The sequence below is a fragment of the Vitis vinifera genome, chromosome 9 (genome assembly GCF_030704535.1).
Source record: "Vitis vinifera cultivar Pinot Noir 40024 chromosome 9, ASM3070453v1".
Taxonomy (NCBI): domain Eukaryota; kingdom Viridiplantae; phylum Streptophyta; class Magnoliopsida; order Vitales; family Vitaceae; genus Vitis; species Vitis vinifera.
The window spans coordinates 14581449-14601549 of NC_081813.1; the positions used below are offsets into that span (position 1 = coordinate 14581449).

At 27.4% G+C, this 20101-nt stretch overlaps 1 long non-coding RNA gene across 1 annotated transcript; it reads right to left on the reverse strand.

The window, feature by feature from the left end:
* Positions 1–16155: 16155 nt before the first annotated feature.
* LOC100855170 (uncharacterized) lies at positions 16156–19662 on the reverse strand. The gene is made up of 2 exons (XR_786616.3): positions 18462–19662; positions 16156–16824 (listed from the first exon to the last, which is right to left on the reverse strand). It is a non-coding gene; the product is annotated as an uncharacterized LOC100855170 (long non-coding RNA).
* Positions 19663–20101: the final 439 nt, after the last annotated feature.

Consider the following 20101-nt stretch of genomic DNA (forward strand, 5'->3'; position numbering starts at 1 on the left):
ACAAATAGATGAAGAGTATTTAATCTAGTTGGTTCATCGTTCTTGCCTACAAATTGTCTTGACTAGTTGTTTGATAGGGCCCACCATGGATGCTAAAGTCTATATTCTATTCAAAAAGGCTATTTATGAGGAAAGAAATTGTGATAGATACAAATTATAGGGAAGACTTGGTCTCACTTTAATATGTGCCACATGTTTAAAGGATAGAGTCTTTCAAACTAAAATTTTCTTGTGAGATTCAATGAACTCATGATGTTGATGTTAATATCAAATTTAAGAGTCTTTATTTACCAATTTAACAGCGGTAAAGTTAAACTAACTTTATTCAATTGTTTAATTTGTTGATTTTATTTCTATTTCTTTTACAAAATAAAAATAATGAAGTGAAAAATAAACAATAAATTTTTTTTAATAGATGTGAAAATTTATTAAAATAGAAAAAATAAAGAAATTAATTTCATATCAAATGCTCTCTTGATCTTGAATATCTTTTTAAGTATGTTAACTTCTTTTAATATTAAAAGATCTTACAAATATCAATTATTAATTCAAATAAAATACTAAATTAAATAAAAAAACTAAATGTTTTTCAACTACATATATTTTATAATTGTCTTTTAACAAATAAGTTCTTATTTATTGAAATGATAATTTAGTAAAAAATAAAACTCAATTAATAATTTTGCATCTATAACAATATATTGTACAAAATTTTATCATATAATAAATAAATTATTCATATTTTTTAGTAAAAAAAAAAAAAACTTTACCAAATATTGTCACCTAAGACCTCATACAATATGGAGAGATTGTACTTTCAAATGAAGAGTATACATATTAAATTAATGATATTCTTTCTAGGTGTAAAACAAAAAGTTCTTAATTTTGGTGATATTTCTAATATCTTAATATCTCAGTAGCCTTTAAGAAAATGATCCACTTCCAACACCACACACTACAAATACACTATCTATAAATATTTGTAAAAGGGCTAAATTTTAGTCCATACCCCCTAAGATTTAGTACAAATACATTAAATCATCATTGGTTTTAAATTTCATTAGTTGGAACTTCCATGAATGCATTTCATCTATATAAATTGTTTTTAAAGAATTGTTGAACTTATATACTTTAAATATTTTTACCTACAATTCTTCTAAAAAAATAAAATTTAAAAACAAATTACTTCTAAAAGACAAATTTGAAACCATTGTTGGTTAAGTATATTTACCGAGTGAAATTAACTTATTTGTAAAATGATTGATAATATAAAATACCAATGAATATGGAATTGTAGGACCACTAGACATGAAGGATTTGAAAGTTTCAATAATAAAAGAAAATCCTTTGAATTAAAAAAAAAACTATCCTATAAAAAAAAATACGATGATTTTTCCAATCAATCAATATCTTATATAGTTGTCATAATTGAGAAAACTAGATAGAAATAATTGTAAATGATACTTTAAGAAAGTGATATAAAGCTTATGAGTAGCTAATGAGTTGTGAGACCACTAATATATATATGTATATATTCTTTTTAAAATTTTAATTATATATATATATATATGTATTTTTATTTTTATTTTTACTTTTTTTAGCAAAGTTATTCTAATACTATTTTAAAAGATTTATCAAACTATGTCAATACCATACATGTAGGGATTCATTGATAATCAAGTACATTTATATAAAAAAAAAATATATATTCAATTGCTTGATAAAATATTACTTATATCAAATATTTTGCACATGTTTGATGCATCTAATTTGAACTTGAAAATTTGTAAGATGACTTAGCCTACTTATCTTCGTCGATGCAACCTTTGCATCCACATATTTGAACCAAGACTAGAATGAAAACCCATGTCAAATTTTTAGATAAAGAACTCCCCATTGAAAGTCTAGAAATGAGATACATAAGAAAGACACTACTAAATTACCCTTAATATGCAAATAGATGAAGAGTACTTAATCTAGTTGGTACATCATTCTTGCCCATGAGTTGTCTTGACTAGTAGTTTGATAGGCCCCACCATGCATGCTAAAGTCTATATTCTATTCAAAAAGGCTATTCATTAGGAAAGAAATTGCGATAGATACAAATTATAGGGAAGACTTGGTCTCACTTTAATATGTGCCACATGTTTAAAGGATGAAAATTTTCAAACTAAAATTTTCTTGTGAGATTCAATGAAGTCATGATGTTCATGTTAATATCAAATCTAAGAGTCTTCATTTACCAATTTATCGGTGGCAAAATTAAACTAACTTAATTCAATTGTTTAATTTGTTGATTTTATTTCTATTTCTTTTATAAAATAAAAATATTGAAGTGAAAAATAAACAATAAATTCTTTTTAATGGATGTAAAAATTTATTTAAATAGAAAAAATAAATAAATAAATTTCATATCAAATACTCTCTTGATTTTGAATGTCTTTTTAAGTATGTTGACTTCTTTTAATATTAAAAGATCTTAAAAATATCAATTATTAATTCAAATAAAATACTAAATTAGATATAAAAAGCTTTTTTTTTTCAATTGCATATATTTTATAATTGTCTTTTTATAGATAAGTTCTTATTTATTGAAATGATAATTTAGTAAAAAATAAGACTCAATTAATATATTATTGTCTTTTAACAAATAAGTTCTTATAATAATATATATTTACAAAATTTTATCATATAATAAATATATTATTTATATTTTGTAGTAAACAAAAAAAAACTTCACCTAATATTGTTACCTAGCTACGACTTCATACAATATGGAGAGACTATACTTTCAAGTGAAGAGTGTATATGTATATATATATATATATATATATATATATATATATATATATATATTAAATTAATGATATTCTTTTTAGGTGTAAAACAAAAAGTTCAAAACTTGTTAAGAAATTTTATTATTGAATAAATAACTTACTGGCTTATGAATAGCCCTACAAAGATAAATCAAACATAATTGAAAGTAATCCATGTTTAACAATCCTAGAAATGTGGTCTATGACTAAAGAATAGATCAAACTAAACAACACATCCCTTATCAATAAGGAATACAAACAAATCAGTAACAAACTACCTAAAACAAATACTTTAATAAAACTTTGGCAATATTTCCAATATCTTAGAGGCCTTTAAGAAAATGGTCAACTTCCAACACCACAACTACAAATATACTAGCTACAAATATTTGTAAAAGGATTAATTTCAATACACACCCCCTAAGATTTAGTGCAAATAAATTAAATAATCATTGGTTTTAAATTTCATTAGTTGGAACTTCCATGAATGTATTCCATCTATATAAATGGTTTTCAAAGAATTATTGAACACATATACTTAAAACATTTTTACCTACAATTCTTCTAAAAAATAAAATTTAAAAAAAAATTACATCTATAAGTGTGCTAATCACTTAAATTTGAAACCATTGGTAGTTAAGTATATTTACCTAGCGAAATTAACTTATTTGTAAAATGATTGGTAGTATGAAATACCAATGAATAGGGAATTGTAGGACCACTAGACATAAAGGATTTGAAATTTTCAATAATAAAAGCAAATTCTTTGAATAAAAGAAAACTATCCTATCAAAAAAGACATGATGATTTTCCAATCAATCAATATCTTATACAGTTATCGTAATGGAGAAGGCTAGATAGAAATAATTACAAAATGACTTAATTTTGAGAAAGTAATATAAAGCTTATGAGTAGCTAATGAGTTGTGGGACCACACACACACATACTATATATATTATTTTTTCATTTTCAATTTTATTTATTTATGTATATATAGATGTATTTTTATTTTTATTTTTAATTTTTTTTAGCAAAATTATTTTAAAAGATTTATCAAACTATGTCAATACCATACATGTACCTATTCATTAATAATCAAGTAAATTTATATACAAAAAAAAAGTATTCAATTACTTAAGAAAATATTAGTTATATCAAATATGTTGCATATGTTTGATGCATCTAATTTGAACTTGAAAATTTGTAAGATGACTTAGCCTACTTCTCTTCTTTGATGCAACCTTTGCATCCACATGTCTGAACCAAAACTAGTGTGAAAACCCACGTCAAATTTTTAGATAAATAACTCTCCATTGAAAGTCTAGAAATGAGGTACATAAGAAAGACACTACTAAATTACTCTTGATATGCGAATAGATGAAGAGTATTTAATGTAGTTGGTACATCGTTCTTGCCCATGAGTTGTCTTGACTAGTAGTTTGATAGGCCCCATCACTGAAGTCTATATTATATTAAAAAAAAGGCTATTTATGAGGAAAGAAACTGTGATAGGTACAAATTATAGAGAAGACTTGGTTTTACTTTAATATGTGCCACACCTTTAAAGGATTAAGTCTTTCAAACTAAATTTTTCTTGTAAGATTCACTGAAGTCATGATGTTCATATTAATATCAAATTTAAGAGTCTTTATTTACCCATTTAACGATGCAAAAATTAAACTAACTTAATTCAATTGTTTAATTAGTTGATTTTATTTCCATTTATTTTTCTGTTTTGTGTTTTTTTTTTTAATATCAGTAAAAGTCCTATATCAAAATCACAAGGATAAAGTAACTTTTTTTATATTTTCTTTTAATGCGCTTAAATTAATAACTAGAATGTGCTGAGCGACTTTCAAGTTTCAAATTGATGTTAAAATGATAAGGTTTTCATGGTGCATTCTACAGCACAAGAGAGGTATCATACCATTGTCTTATAGTGGGTAGAAAGTCAGAAAGCATATATTGATTTTTGAAATCTAGTCATTGAATTCGATCTTTAAATATTATATAGTCTAGATGAATGGAGCTAAGGTACCTCTATGGTACCTTCTAGGATGATTTTGCTCCTCATCATGTCTCCCAAGATGTTAATGGAAAGTTCGTATATTCATTGTTACATAAAGTCTAGTCCATCTTATTAAAACTCCAAGAGAACTATTATTTCAAAAAATATTATCTTTTTATATTATTGTTACCTAAATTATAATTTTAAAACCCAATTAAAAATTTTAAATCTATAAAAAAATATTACATAAAATTTTATCCTACAATAATAAATTATTTATATTTTGTAATAAACGAAAGAAAAACTTCACCTAATATTGTCACCCAAGGCCTCATACAATATGGAGAGACCTTACTTTTAAGTCAAGAATATAGATGTTAAACTAATAATATTTTTTATTAGGTATAATAAAAAAAAATTCTAAAAGTATGGCAATATTTCCAATATCTTGGAGGTCTTCAAGAAAATGATCAATTTCCAACACTACAACTACAAATATACTAGCTACAAGTGCTTGTAAAAGAGTTAATTTCAATCATACCTCATAAGGTTTAATGTAAATACACTAAACAACCATTGATTTTAAATTTCATTAGTTAGGACTTCTATAGATGTATTTTATCTATATAAACTTTTAGATAAGAAAATTTATTTTTAAAGAATTGTTAAACACATATACCTAAGATATTTTTACCTAAATAAAAAATAAAATTTAAGCACAAATTACATCTATAGGGGTGTGGCTAAGTATATTTACCTTAAGTGAAATTAACTCACTTGTAAAATGATTGGTAATATACATAAAAGATTTGAAAGTTTCAATGATAGAAGAAAATTCTTGAAATAAAAAAAATAAAAACAACTATCTTATAAAAAAAAAAGACATGTAGATTCTTCCAATCAACAACTATCATATAAAAGTTGTCGTAATGGAGAAGGCTAGATAGGAATAATTGTAAATGACTTGACTTTGAGAAAATGATATAAAGTTAATAAGTAACTAATGAGTTGTGAGACCATTAAATTCAATAAACAAATATATAGTTTCATAAAGTATATGTTAATTGAGAAAAAACAAAGTTATTCTAATACTATTTTAAAATATTTATCAAACTATGTAAATATATGTAAGTATTCATCGATAATCAAGTAAATTTACAGAAAAAGAAGTGTTTAGTTACTAAAGAAACTATTAGTTATATCAAATATGTTGTTCATGTTTGATGCATCTAATTGGAACTTGAAAATTTATAAGATGATTTAGTTTACTTCAAACCAAATTTTATGATATACTCAAGGAGAGCTACTATTTTAGTATGACATCTAGGTTATAATTTCTAGATGCATGCTTGCTTTAATTGGTCTCTTTAGACGTAGACACTCGTTAAAAGTATGATAATGTAACTTCAATTCTACTACAAGATTTCATTTTTATAGGTGTTCAAATTTCTTTTTGTTAATATATGGAAAAACAATTCCTTTTCAATGTTTATTGAAAAATCCAGACATTAAATGAGAGATAAACAATAAAAATATCTTCTAAAGTTGTCGTAATATGTAGGTATTCACTGATAATCAAGTAAATTATAGAAAAAAGTGTTCAATTACTTAAGAAAATATTGGTCATTTCAAATACGTTGCACATGTTTGATGCATGTAATAGGTATTCACTAACTCTTGCTTCTAATTCTTCCATTTCTTTATTTGTCATGCTCTCTAGTTTTTTTCCTTGTAATGCTTTGAGAAGTCTTTGTTGTATCATAACATCTTTAATAATACTCTGTCAAATATTAAAATTATTCTTTCCATCAAAGGGTTCAATGTCATATTTTAAGTTTGACTCCATCCTCAAAATAATTTTTCCCATAATCTTCTCGCCACGACTTAGATACCACTTGTTGGCAAAATCGCAACACCTAAACTTAATAGAAAAGATCAAGCAAATGAAGAAGATAAAATCTTTAATGATTTTTGTGTTTAAATATTAGAAATAAAAAAGTCCATAGAGCTTCAAAGAGCTTTTGTGATCTACATATTTAAATCTGTAAGCTTACATGTCTTTAATATAAGAATATGTATCCAAATTTCTAATTCAACTTTGTGATTTTTGTGTTTAAATGTTAGAAATAAAAAAGTCCATAGAGCTTCAAAGAGCTTTTGTGATCTTTATGAATTTAAACATGAAAATTTTCATGTTTCGTGCCCCTATAATCTTAATCCTAACTAAATAAAGGAAATTATTTTTTGAATTAAAGTTTTTATATTCATTTTAACAATGTATGTAGAATCCATCTAATAGGTTTAATTGATTAAATTTTGTCCTTGAAAATGTCATATCAATGGGTTGTGGATGGGTCGAATTTGGAAATGCGTAGATGGTCATGGGTTGGGTTTTACTCTGTTCATTGTTAAACCAACCTGACATAAGCTTAAAACAATAAGGCCTGTGCCCTACCCAAGGCTAGGATTTTTTATTTTTATTTATTTTTTATTTTTTTGTAAATGTGAAATTCTGAAAATGGTGATTCCTTATTTGAAATCAATAGTCAAATTTTGTGATCACCTTTCTTTAACCAATCTCTATCAATTTGGAATATAGAAAATCAAGCTTTTTAGGAATGGATGATAAGAAAAGAGAATTCAACAAAAGGGATAAGGATATGGGAGCCTAAGTGTTCATGTTAATTAATAATTGTGAAATTGCTCACTTTTAGTTGAATCCCACTTATTGGGTTGATTGTGAGATGATGTGATGGCATAAATAACAAGTATGCTTATATATATAAGACTAATGTAATCTATAATATTCTAAAATAATAATTTTTTATTGCTCTATTTAAATGTTGATTTACATTATAAATTTTAATAATTAGTAATTGTTCTTATATTAAATTCAATAGTTACTAGTGATCATCTGGTCTCCACCTAAACACTTTTAAAAATACATGCTAGTAGTTCCTTTAGAATGTTTGGAGTATAAGTGAAAATAAATTTTAAAGGTTAGAGGTAACATAGCTTTATTCTCAACAAACCCATCAAATGAGTTTGCAGACAAATTTAGATGGTGAAGTTCTTCAAAAGGAAGAAATAGGAGACATTTAATAACCAGAATTTGACATTTTTATAATTATACCAACTGTCTTCCAACCACTATTGTTGTTGCTTTATATTGTTGAGGGAAAGCTTCTTAACTCAACCTGTGGTGGGATTGCAAATAACTCACTTCCAGTTACAACATTCACTCATATTGTTATCTATCCATGAAGGGAGAAGAAAATCTGCATACTCATCATTCAATTTAAGAAAAGCCTTGAATTCAAGCAAACCCATCTTCTCTTCTTCAATGCAACCTTTGCATCCACATATTTGAACCAAGAGTAGTATAAAAACCCATATCAAACATTTAGATGACAAACTCTCCATTGAAAGTTCAAACATGAAGTACATAAGAAATACACTACTAAATTACTCTTGATATGCAAATAAATGAAGAGTATTTAATCTAGTTGGTTCATCATTCTTGCCACCAGATTGTCTTGACTAGTAGTTAGATAGGACCTACCCTGCATTCTAAAGTCTATATTCTATTTAAAAAGGCTATTTATAAAGAAAGAAATTGTGATAAATACAAATTATAGGGAAGACTTGGTCTTACTTTAATATGTGCCACATGTTTAAAGGATGAAGTCTTTCAAACTAAAATTTTCTTGTGAGATTCAATGAAGTCATGATGTTCATATTAATATCAAACCTAAGAGCCTTCATTTACCAATTTAACAATGGAAAATTAAACTACCTTAATTCAATTGTTTTATTTGTTGATTTTATTTATATTTCTTTTGCAAAATAAAAATAATGAAGTGAAAAATAAACAATAAATTTTTTTTAATGGATGTGAAAAATTATTAAAATAGAAAAAATAAAGAAATTAATTTCATATCAAATACTCTCTTAATCTTGAATATCTTTTTAAGTATGTTAACTTCTTTTAATATTAAAAGATCTTACAAATATCAATTATTAATTCGAATAAAATACTAAATTAAATAAAAAACTAAATGTTTTTCAACTGCATATATTTTATAATTTTCTTTTAACAAATAAGTTCTTATTTATTGAAATGATAATTTAGTAAAAAATAAAACTCAATTAATAATTTTGCATCTATAACAATATATTGTACAAATTTTTATCATATAAGAAATAAATTATTTATATTTTGTAGTAAACAAAAAAAAAAAAAAAACTTTACCAAATATTGTCACCTAGGACCTCATACAAATTAAAGAGACTATACTTTTAAGTGAAAAGTATATATATTAAATTAATAATATTCTTTTTAGGTGTAAAACAAAAAGTTCTTAACTTTGGCGATATTTCCAATATCTTAGTGGCCTTTAAGAAAATGATCAACTTCCAATACCACAACTACAAATATACTAGCTATAAATATTTGTAAAATGGCTAATTTTAGTCCACACCCCCTAAGATTTAGTACAAATACATTAAATCATCATTGGTTTTAAATTTCATTAGTTGGAACTTCCATGAATGTATTCCATTTATATAAATTGTTTTTAGAGAATTGTTGAACATATATACCTAAAATATTTTTATCTACAATTCTTCTAAAAAATAAAATTTAAAAACAAATTACTATTTATCGAGTGAAATTAACTTATTTGTAAAATGATTGGTAATATGAAATGAATAGGGAATTGTAGGACCACTAGACATAAAAGGATTTGAAAGTTTCAATAATAAAAGCAAATTCTTTGAATAAAAAAAAAAACTATTCTATCAAAAAAGACATGATGATTTTTCCAATCAATCAATATCTTGTACAGTTGTCGTAATGGAGAAGGCTAGATATAAATAATTGTAAATGACTTGACTTTAAGAAAGTGATATAAAGCTTATGAGTAGCTAATGAGTTGTGGGACCACTAATATATATATATATATGTGTGTGTGTGTGTATTTTTATTTTTATTTTTTACTTTTTTTTTTAGCAAAGTTATTTTAATACTATTTTAAAAAATTTATCCAACTGTGTCAATACCATACATGTAGGTATTCATTGAAAATCAAGTAAATTTATATATAAAAAAAGAGTATTCAGTTGCTTAAGAAAATATTAGTTATATCAAATATGTTGCACATGTTTGATGCATCTAATTTGAACTTGAAAATTTGTAAGATGACTTAGCCTACTTTTCTTCTTCGATGCAACCTTTGCATCCACGTATCTAAACCAAGACTAGTATGAAATCTCACATCAAATTTTTAGATAAAGAACTCTCAATTGAAAGTCAAGAAATAAGGTACATAAGAAAGACACCACTAAATTAGTCTTGATATGCAAATAGATCAAGAGTACTTAATCTAGTTGGTGCATCATTCTTGCCCATGAGTTGTCTTGACTAGTAGTTTGGTAGGCCCCACTATGCATGCTAAAGTCTATATTCTATTCAAAAAGGCTATTCATTAGGAAAGAAATTGCAATAAATACAAATTGTAGGGAAGACTTGGTCTCACTTTAATATGTGCCACATGTTTAAAGGATGAAATCTTTCAAACTAATTTTTTTTTGTAAGATTCAATGAAGTCATGATGTTCATGTTAATATCAAATCTAAGAGTCTTCCTTTACCAATAATTTTGCATCTATAACAATATATTGTACAAAATTTTATCATATAATAAATAAATTATTTATATTTTGTAGTAAACAAAAAAAAAAAAAAACTTTACCAAATATTGTCACCTAGGACCTCATACAATATTGCGAGACTATACTTTCAAGTGAAGAGTATATATGTATATATATTAAATTAATGATATTCTTTTTAGGTGTAAAACAAAAAGTTCTTAACTTTGGTGATATTTCCAATATCTTAGTGGCCTTTAAGAAAATGATCAACTTCCAACACCACAACTACAAATATACTAGCTATAAATATCTGAAAAAGGGTTAATTTTAGTCCACACCCCATAAGATTTAGTGCAAATACATTAAATCATCATTGGTTTTAAATTTCATTAGTTGGAACTTCCATGAATGTATTCTATCTATATAAATTTTTTTTAGAAAATTGTTGAACATGTATACCTAAAATATTTTTACCTACAATTCTTCTAAAAAATAAAATTTAAAAACAAATTACTTCTATAAGAGTGCTACAATTTTGAAACCATTGGTGGTTAAGTATATTTACCGAGTGAAATTAACTTATTTGTAAAATGATTGGTAATATGAAATACCAACGAATAGGGAATTGTAGGACCACTAAACATAAAGGATTTGAAAGTTTCAATAATACAAGCAAATTCTTTGAATAAAAGAAAACTATCCTATCAAAAAAGACATGATGATTTTTCCAATCAATCAATATCTTATACAGTTGTCGTAATAGAGAAGGCTATATAGAAATAATTACAAAATGACTTAACTTTGAAAAAGTGATATAAAGCTTATGAGTAGCTAATGAGTTGTGGGACTACACACACATACACGCAAATATATATATATATACACCAGGTTCAACTCTTCTTTTTTCTTGGCACAAGATGTCGTTACACCATACACGATAGGCGAAAGACCAAGCACAAATATAGATGATTAAACATTTCGGTATTTCGACATGTGATTCACTGTCGAAAGCTACTTCTTGTACGCTAGCACTTGAGGGAGGTGGTTCGGCTACCTTTTTCGTCGTGTTTGCGGTTTTTCTTTCATCAAAGAAAAAATTTCTTTATCTCTTAACTTTATACTATGCCATTGATGAAGATTCATAGCTTGGGAAAAGACCTGAAATCCTACCTTTCGTTCTCTTTCTGTCGAACGAAGATATATTTCTAACCCCTCAGTGACTAATATCAAGTGATACACGAATTCTTTAGTTCTAATCTTTCTGGTAAAACAGAAGGTAGGATTCCTACTTATTCAAAGCTTAATCAAATCATATATACTGGTCGTTATAATCTCATAGATCCTGCCATTCTACACGAGAATTTTGATTTATTGGCAAAGAGGCGAAGAAATAGATTCATCATTCCATTCCAATCGATTCAAGAAGGAGAGAAAGAACTAATGCCCCCTTTAGGTATCTCGATTGAAATACCTATAAATGATATTTTCCGTAGAAATAGTATTCTTGCTTATTTCGACGATCCTCGCTACAGAAGAAATAGCTCAGGAATTACTAAATATGGGACTATAGAGGCGCATTCAATTGTTAAAAAAGAGGATTTGATTGAATATCAAGGAGTCAACGAATTTAAGCCAAAATACCAAATGAAAGTAGATCGATTTTTTTTCATTCCCGAGGAAGTGCATATTTTACCCGGATCTGCTTCCATAATGGTACGGAACAATAGTATCATTGGAGTATATATATATATATATATATATATATATATATATATATATATTTAAATATAGATGTATTTTTATTTTTATTTTTATTTTTTTTAGCAAAGTTATTCTAATACTATTTTTAAAAGATTTATCAAACTATGTCAATACCATACATATAAGTATTCATTAATAATCAAGTAAATTTATAATAAAAAAAGTATTCAATTACTTAAGAAAATATTAATTATATCAAATATGTTGCATATGTTTGATGCATCTAATTTGAACTTGAAAATTTTTAACATGACTTAGCCTACTTCTCTTCTTTGATGCAACCTTTGCATCCACATGTTTAAACCAAAACTAATGTGAAAACCACGTCAAATTTTTACATGAAGAACTCTCCATTGAAAGTTTAGAAATGAGGTACATAAGAAAGACACTACTAAATTACTCTTGATATGGAAATAGATGAAGAGTATTTAATGTAGTTGGTACATCATTCTTGCCCATGAGTTGTCTTGACTAGTAGTTTGATAGGCCCCACCATGCATGCTGAAATCTATATTATATTTAAGGCTATTTATGATGAAAGAAACCGTGATAGTTACAAATTATAGAGAAGACTTGGTTTTACTTTAATATGTGCCACACGTTTAAAGGATGAAGTCTTTCAAACTAAAATTTTCTTGTAAGATTTATTAAAGTCATGATATTCATATTAATATCAAATCTAAGAGTCTTTATTTACCCATTTAACGATGCAAAAATTAAACTAATTTAATTCAATTGTTTAATTTTTTGATTTTATTTCCTATTTTTCTATTTTGTTTTTTTAATATCATTAAAAGTCCTAGGTCAAAATCACAAGGATAAAGTAACTTTTTTTATATTTTCTTTTAATGCTCTTAAATTAATAACTAGAATGTGCTAAGTGACTTTTAAACTTCAAACTAATGTTAAAATGATAAGGTTTTCATGTGCATTCCACGACACAAGAGAGGTATCATACCATTGTTTTATAGAGGGTAGAATGTGAGAAAGCTTATATTGATTTTTGAAATCTAGTAATTGAATTTGATCTTTAAACATTATATAGTCTAGATGAATGGAGTTAAGGTACCTCTATAGTACCTTCTAGGATGATTTTGCTCCTTATCATGTCTCCCAAGATGTTAATGGAAAGTCCACATTGTTTCAAAAAATATTATCTTTTTATTATTGTTACCTAAATTATAATTTTAGAAGTATTTCTACTTTAATTGGCCTATCTTAACTATAAAGCACCCGTTAATAGTCCTATAGTGTAAACTTTAATTTTATTGCAATATTTCATTTTTAGGAGTCTTCAAATCCTTTTTTTTTTTTTTTTTATCAATTTCCAACACCACAACTTCAAATATATTAGTTACAAGTGTTTGTAAAATGGTTAATTCCAATCATACCCCATAAGGTTTAATGTAAATACACTAAACGACCATTGATTTTAAATTTCATTAGTTAGAACTTCTATAGATGTATTTTGTTTATATACATTATTTTTAGATAAGAAAATTTATTTTTAGAGAATTGTTGAACACATATACCCAAGATATTTTTACATAAATAAAGAATAAAATTTAAATACAAATTACATCTATAAGAGTGCAAATCAATGAAATTTGAAACCATTTGTGGCTAAGTATATTTACCTTAAGTGAAATTAACTCACTTGTAAAATGATTGGTAATATACATAAAGGATTTGAATGTTTCAACGATAAAAGCAAATTCTTGGAATAAAAAAAAACAAAAAAAAATAACTACCCAATCAAAAAAGACATGTAGATTCTTTCAATCAACGACTATCATATAAAAGTTGTCGTAATGGAGAAGGCTAGATAAAAATAATTGTAAATGACTTGACTTTGAGAAAATGATATAAAATTTATAAGTAACTAATGATTTGTGGGACCATTAAATTCAATAAACAAATATATAGTTTCATAATATATATGTTAATTGAGAAAAAACAACGTTATTCTAATACTATTTTAAATATTTATCAAACAATGTAAATATATGTAAGTATTCATCGATAATCAAGTAAATTTATAGAAAAATAAGTGTTTAGTTACTTAAGAAATTATTAGTCATATCAAACATGTTGCTCATGTTTGATGCATCTAATTGGAACTTGAAAATTTATAGGATGATTTAGTCTACTTCAAACCAAATTTTATGATATACTCAAGTAGAACTACTATTTTAGTATGACATCTAAGTTACAATTTCTAAATGCATGCTTGCTTTAATTGGCATCTCTAAACATAAACACTCGTTAAAAGTCTCATAATGCAACTTCAATTTTACTACAAGATTTCATTTTTATAGGTGTTCAAATCATTTTTTGTTAACATATAGAAAAAACAATTCCCTTTCAATGTTTATTGAAAAATTTAACATTAAATGAAAAATAAACAATAAAATTTTTGTTAAACATATATACCTAAAGGGTTAATTTTAGTCACACTCCCTAATGTTTAGTGCAAATTTAGTTTTTAGCAAGTAAAATTTATTTTTAGAGAATTGTTAAAGACATAAACCTAAAATATTTTTACCTAAATTCTTATAAAAAAATAAATTTTGTACACAAATTACATCTATAGGGGTACCAATTGATGAAATTTGAAATCATTGGTGACTAAGTGAATTTACATCAAATCTCAAAGCATGTGAATGAAATTAATTCATTTGTAAAATAATTAGTAATAAAAACTACCGATCAATAGAGAATTATAGGACCACTAGACATAAAGGATTTGAAAGTTTCAACAGCAAAAGCAAGATCCTTTGAATAAGAGGAAAAAAAAAACTATCCTATCAACAAGGCATGAAGATTTTTCCAATTAATCACTATCTTATAAAGTTGTCGCATTGGAGAAGGCTAGATAGAAATAATTGTAAATGACTTGACTTTGAGAAGGGGATATAAAGTTTATGAGTAACTAAGGAGTTGAAGGACTACTAAATTCAAGTAAACAAATATAGTTTCATAAAAGACATACTTATGAATATTATATGTGTGTGTGTGTATTTGATGAATTTGTTAATTGCAAAAGAGAAAAACCATTCTAATACTATTTTAAAATATTTATCAAACTATGTCAATACCGTATATGTAGGTTTTCATTGATAATCAAGTACATCTATAGAAAAAAGTGTTCAATTACTTAAGAAAATATTGGTTATATTAAATATGTTGCATATGTTTGATGCATCTAATTGAAACTTAAAAATTATAGATGACTTAGATTACTTTAAACCAAATTTGATGATATGCTCGAAGAGAACTACTATCGCCAAAGTACTACTATTTGAGTACAACATTTAAATTACAATTTTAGATGCATGTTTACTATAACTAGCCTCTCTTCAACATAAAACACTCACTAAAAGTCCCACAATGTAACTTTAAATTTACTATGATCACTACAATAAATATGGGGTTTTGTCATAAATTAATTTGTGATTAAAATAAAGTATTTTGTGGTAAAAGATTTTGGATAAAAAAATATTTGTGACTAGTTTGTTGTTATAAGTTCTTGAGCAATTATTTTTAGCCATAAAATTTAATATTATAGCAAAAATAAATAATTTTTCTACAAAATAAATGTGTGGCAACATATCACTTTTAACCACAAAATAAAATTTGCCATAAAAAAAGTTCATGGTGAAAGATCACCTTTTTACCATGAAATAAAATTTATGGTGAAATATGTTTTACTACAAATATATATATATATATATATATATATATATATATATATATATATATATATATTCTTTAAATTGTATGCCGCATTAATCATTTTGTATGCCGGATTTTGTTTTCTGCCAAAACAAATAGAGACGAGATGGAAATGAAACTGGCTTTTTTCTGTGCGGGGTACGAAAAGAAAAAATCAGTCCTGGGGTACATATGACCAAGGCCATGAAGATTATATCCATTGGATTTGAATGCATTTTTGGAAAGTAGAAAATGTTAGTAATGTAGGATACAAATGTTATCCTTGAAATCAAAAACAGGTTGCCCCATAGCCCCAAAACATGCATGAAGAATTTTAACAAACTTTCTTTCACACCTTCCAAATCAAATAGACTTACATTGCTAACTTGTCATGTAATCAGTCATGGCTAGACCCTTGTTGAGCTTCCTTCACGGCCAGGCTTCAATCCACTCTGTCCTTGAATTTATGCAGCTAAGATTGTTGATTCCCTTGGTCTTCTCCAGGGGTCTCGGTTCACAAACTGAAGACGACTGCTTGTTAATTGTTTTGGGACCCTTTTGATATTTGAATTACTTGATTGGCCGATTTTGCTCTTAATAGGGTTTGCCTGAACCCTGGTTTTTGGACTATCAACTGCACAAGCTTCTGTTCCAATGATGAATGTTTCAACTTGAGTTAGGGTCTCAAAATATCCATCCATGTTGGGGAATAACTTCTCAAGAGAAGTTCAAAAATAATGTGCTTCTCCATCCTTCATGTGCTTGTTTTGAGTACAGTCAGGGGGGCACCACTTGATCCATGCAATCCTTTCTGCTTTAGGGTCCACATGAGGGAAGGCATAGAAGTCATTGCCACCAACTAATACTTTGGGCTCTGAATAGCATGTAAAACCAAAAAAGAAAAAGATAAAAAGGAAATAATATTTATCAACAGATTATTATAACTTATAAGAGAAAAAACAACATTTCTTATCAGATTATAATAAGAATAACTACATAAAGCCCCAAAGAGGTAGTGTAAAACACCCTTAATATGGAGTGAGTGGTACAAGAGAATGATCTGCTAACCATCACAGTATCTCACATCATAAAACTACAACTGAAAATTAATTGGTAAAATATAGAAACACTCCTTTTAATATTTCAATTAGTAAGGAGATGGTACAAATATCTAAATAAGCAAGCGTTAAATAACAATCATGTGGCAGTAAAAAAAAACAAATTTTCAACCTGCTTGACAGGAGACTTTGACTGATGATGAGAGCTAGAGTTCCAAAAAAGCAACAACTTTCTTGTGATGAGAGTCTCAAATGTGATAAAATCTTAGAATATGTAATTTAGATATTTTCCTGACAAAAAAAGTAGGATTTCAAAATTGGAATATTAAGTTCATCTTGAGAAAAATAATGTACCCATGTTGCTTTATTGACTGCCTTTTGGTTTCATGGAACCAACAATTATATGCCATGAGGGTACATGTTATATAATTCTTTGTATTCACATATTTCATTTTCATGAATGACAATTAGAAACAGTTCCCAATTAGTTTTTGACTCCAGACATGCCAATTCCATCACTTCTCACCCATAGATTATCTAACAATGCTAGAGAACTTATTTTGTGCTTCTAGAACAAAAAGTAAGAGTTTCAGCAAGACAATGGGATTGAAGGCATTCTTGTTGTACTCTTGAGCCTTAGACAACTTCCTTCAAACTGTAGCCTAATCATAGAAAAGAATGAAATGGATATGTTTGAATAGTTCAATGTTTAGAAAAGATGAAAAGGGAAGTCCATGGGTAAAACCTATTAGCAATAGTAGTATAAACGCAGGTACATGTATCCTGACTTAACATAACCCATAAGGAACCCAGTTGAGTAAAAACCTATTAGAAGGGAATCATAATTAAAGGTGGCTACCTCAACTTCAACTTTTTGCTTACTTCAACTTCTGCAAACTGCCAATTAACAAAAATTTCAAACCAAGAAGCAGGAACATCTTGGAAAATAACCTAAAGGACCTGGTACCAATTTTAGGGTAGATCAGCCTACCTCAACACGCCTTAGCTCACAATCATATATCACAGGACCACTATGGCTAGAGCTTAAGGGCTGGGAAAGTCTCAAGACAACCTTGGGCTCTGTTTTGCATTTCTAACTGATTTCAGCCTAATAAAATATGAGTTATTGTCATATAAAAAATATAAAAAAAATAAAAAAAACAGACACAAAAACAGTCCAACATTATCAAAACATGAAAAAGCATCAACATTTGGGCTTATAGGCTTTTTGATACCCTATAAGCCTCTGCATTCACACAAAAATAGTCCAACATTATCAATTTCCACATAGAAACTTAGTAAATTTTCCCCATCATCTTTTCATACTAACTGTCTACAAACCACAAAGGGGAAGGACTCGGAGAATTAAAACTTTCTAATACTAACAAACAAAATCAAGCTCATAAATTAACAGACATTACATGAAGGAGAAATTAAGAAAACAAGACTTTACCTTGTACAACGAACCAAGAAGCTGGGTCACTGGTTCCTGAGATACTATGTGTTGACTATGATTCACTAATATAATATAAAATCATAAATCCATGGGAGAACATAGTTTCCACTGAATGACCTGTTGAAGACAACCAAAGCTCTGTGGCAGTAAAAGCAAACACTGACTTGGGCACCACCTAGCTCATATATATCGAAAAATTACCGGTGAAATTTGGGTGATTTGAATTTTAAGTTTAGAAAAATTAAAAAGAAGAGAAAGAAGAGGAAGAACCTCCCCCATTTCTTAGTTCTAAGGTCCACTCTTTTCTCACTGACATGGGCACAATCTCACTCATATTTTGTACAAATGACTGGAGAAAATTGAATGCTTTGAAGAGATTAACCCAAAAACATACAAGGAAAATTTTCATCCACTCCACTCTCTCCAACAATCTCTATTTTTTAAACAGGAAAACTTTCAAATCTTTAAATATCTTCCTATTTCTATCATATTTTCTTTTCCCTCCTTTATTTTCAAATCAATTTTTTCGAAGATTCAAAGAGAGCCAATAGGAATCTTCAATTTGAAATCCATTTCTATCCTTTTCAATTCTTAACAGCAAAGTACTTCCAGCCTATGTAGATTAGCAAGCCCCAAAACATGAAGCTTTTGCAACCCATGGCAAGATACGATGTCCAAACAATCGATCAAAGGGCAAACTTGATATTAGTTTCTGAATTTATTGTTCATCACATTGGATTTGTCCTAAATACACTTTCTAGTGCCGTGCAGATCTATATCACCACAGATTTCCAATCTGCAATCCTGTACACTGAGAACTATAATTGTTTTGGTAGCAAAAACTTTACCTGGCAAGCCGTAAGGCTTGGCTCTTGCCTTGGGTAGCATAAATAGATCCAGCTCCTTCACCTTCCTCTCAAGTGCCGTGCAGATCCACAAGTCTATCAACGATCGTGATTCGATGTCATTGAGTCCCAGATGGAGCCCGAGTTTCGCAAGACTTGCATCTTTCTGACAGTGTTAGGGAGGAATCGATGGCATTGATGAACGAGGAGACATCAGGGTGTTTGGTTGCTGAAAAATCAAAGCGGAAATTTGATGGAACGGTTGGGAAGCTAGAAACCCTAGAGAGATCCCAGAAAGTGATAACGAGGGTGAGATTTGATTGTGGGGGGAAAGAGAACAAGATGGCTAGGCTGCCACTCCACATATGGTTGCCTTATATAGCCACGTCCATGTGTCGGCCACGTAGGCATTATGCACCCACTAGTGAAAATATTCTGTCATCTCATTATTCGATCAATTTGAATATAATAGGAAAATAAAATACAAAAGAAAAAAATAGAAAAATACTTTATTTTTTCCGCCTTCTTCAATTCTCTAAGTTCTATTCAAATTGATAAACCATCATTCAATGTGACTTTTTGTTATAAATATAAAAATTGATGTCAAAATCTTATAAAATTATTTGCCATCAACCTGTAATGTGGTTAAATATAATATTTTGCCATAATACAAAGTTCATCTCTATAAAGTTCATTTTTGTCATAAAAATAAAATATGTTGCAAAATTCTTCTTTTTATTTGTGTCTAAAATTATGATAGCAAAATATGAAATTTGTTATAATGTATCCTCG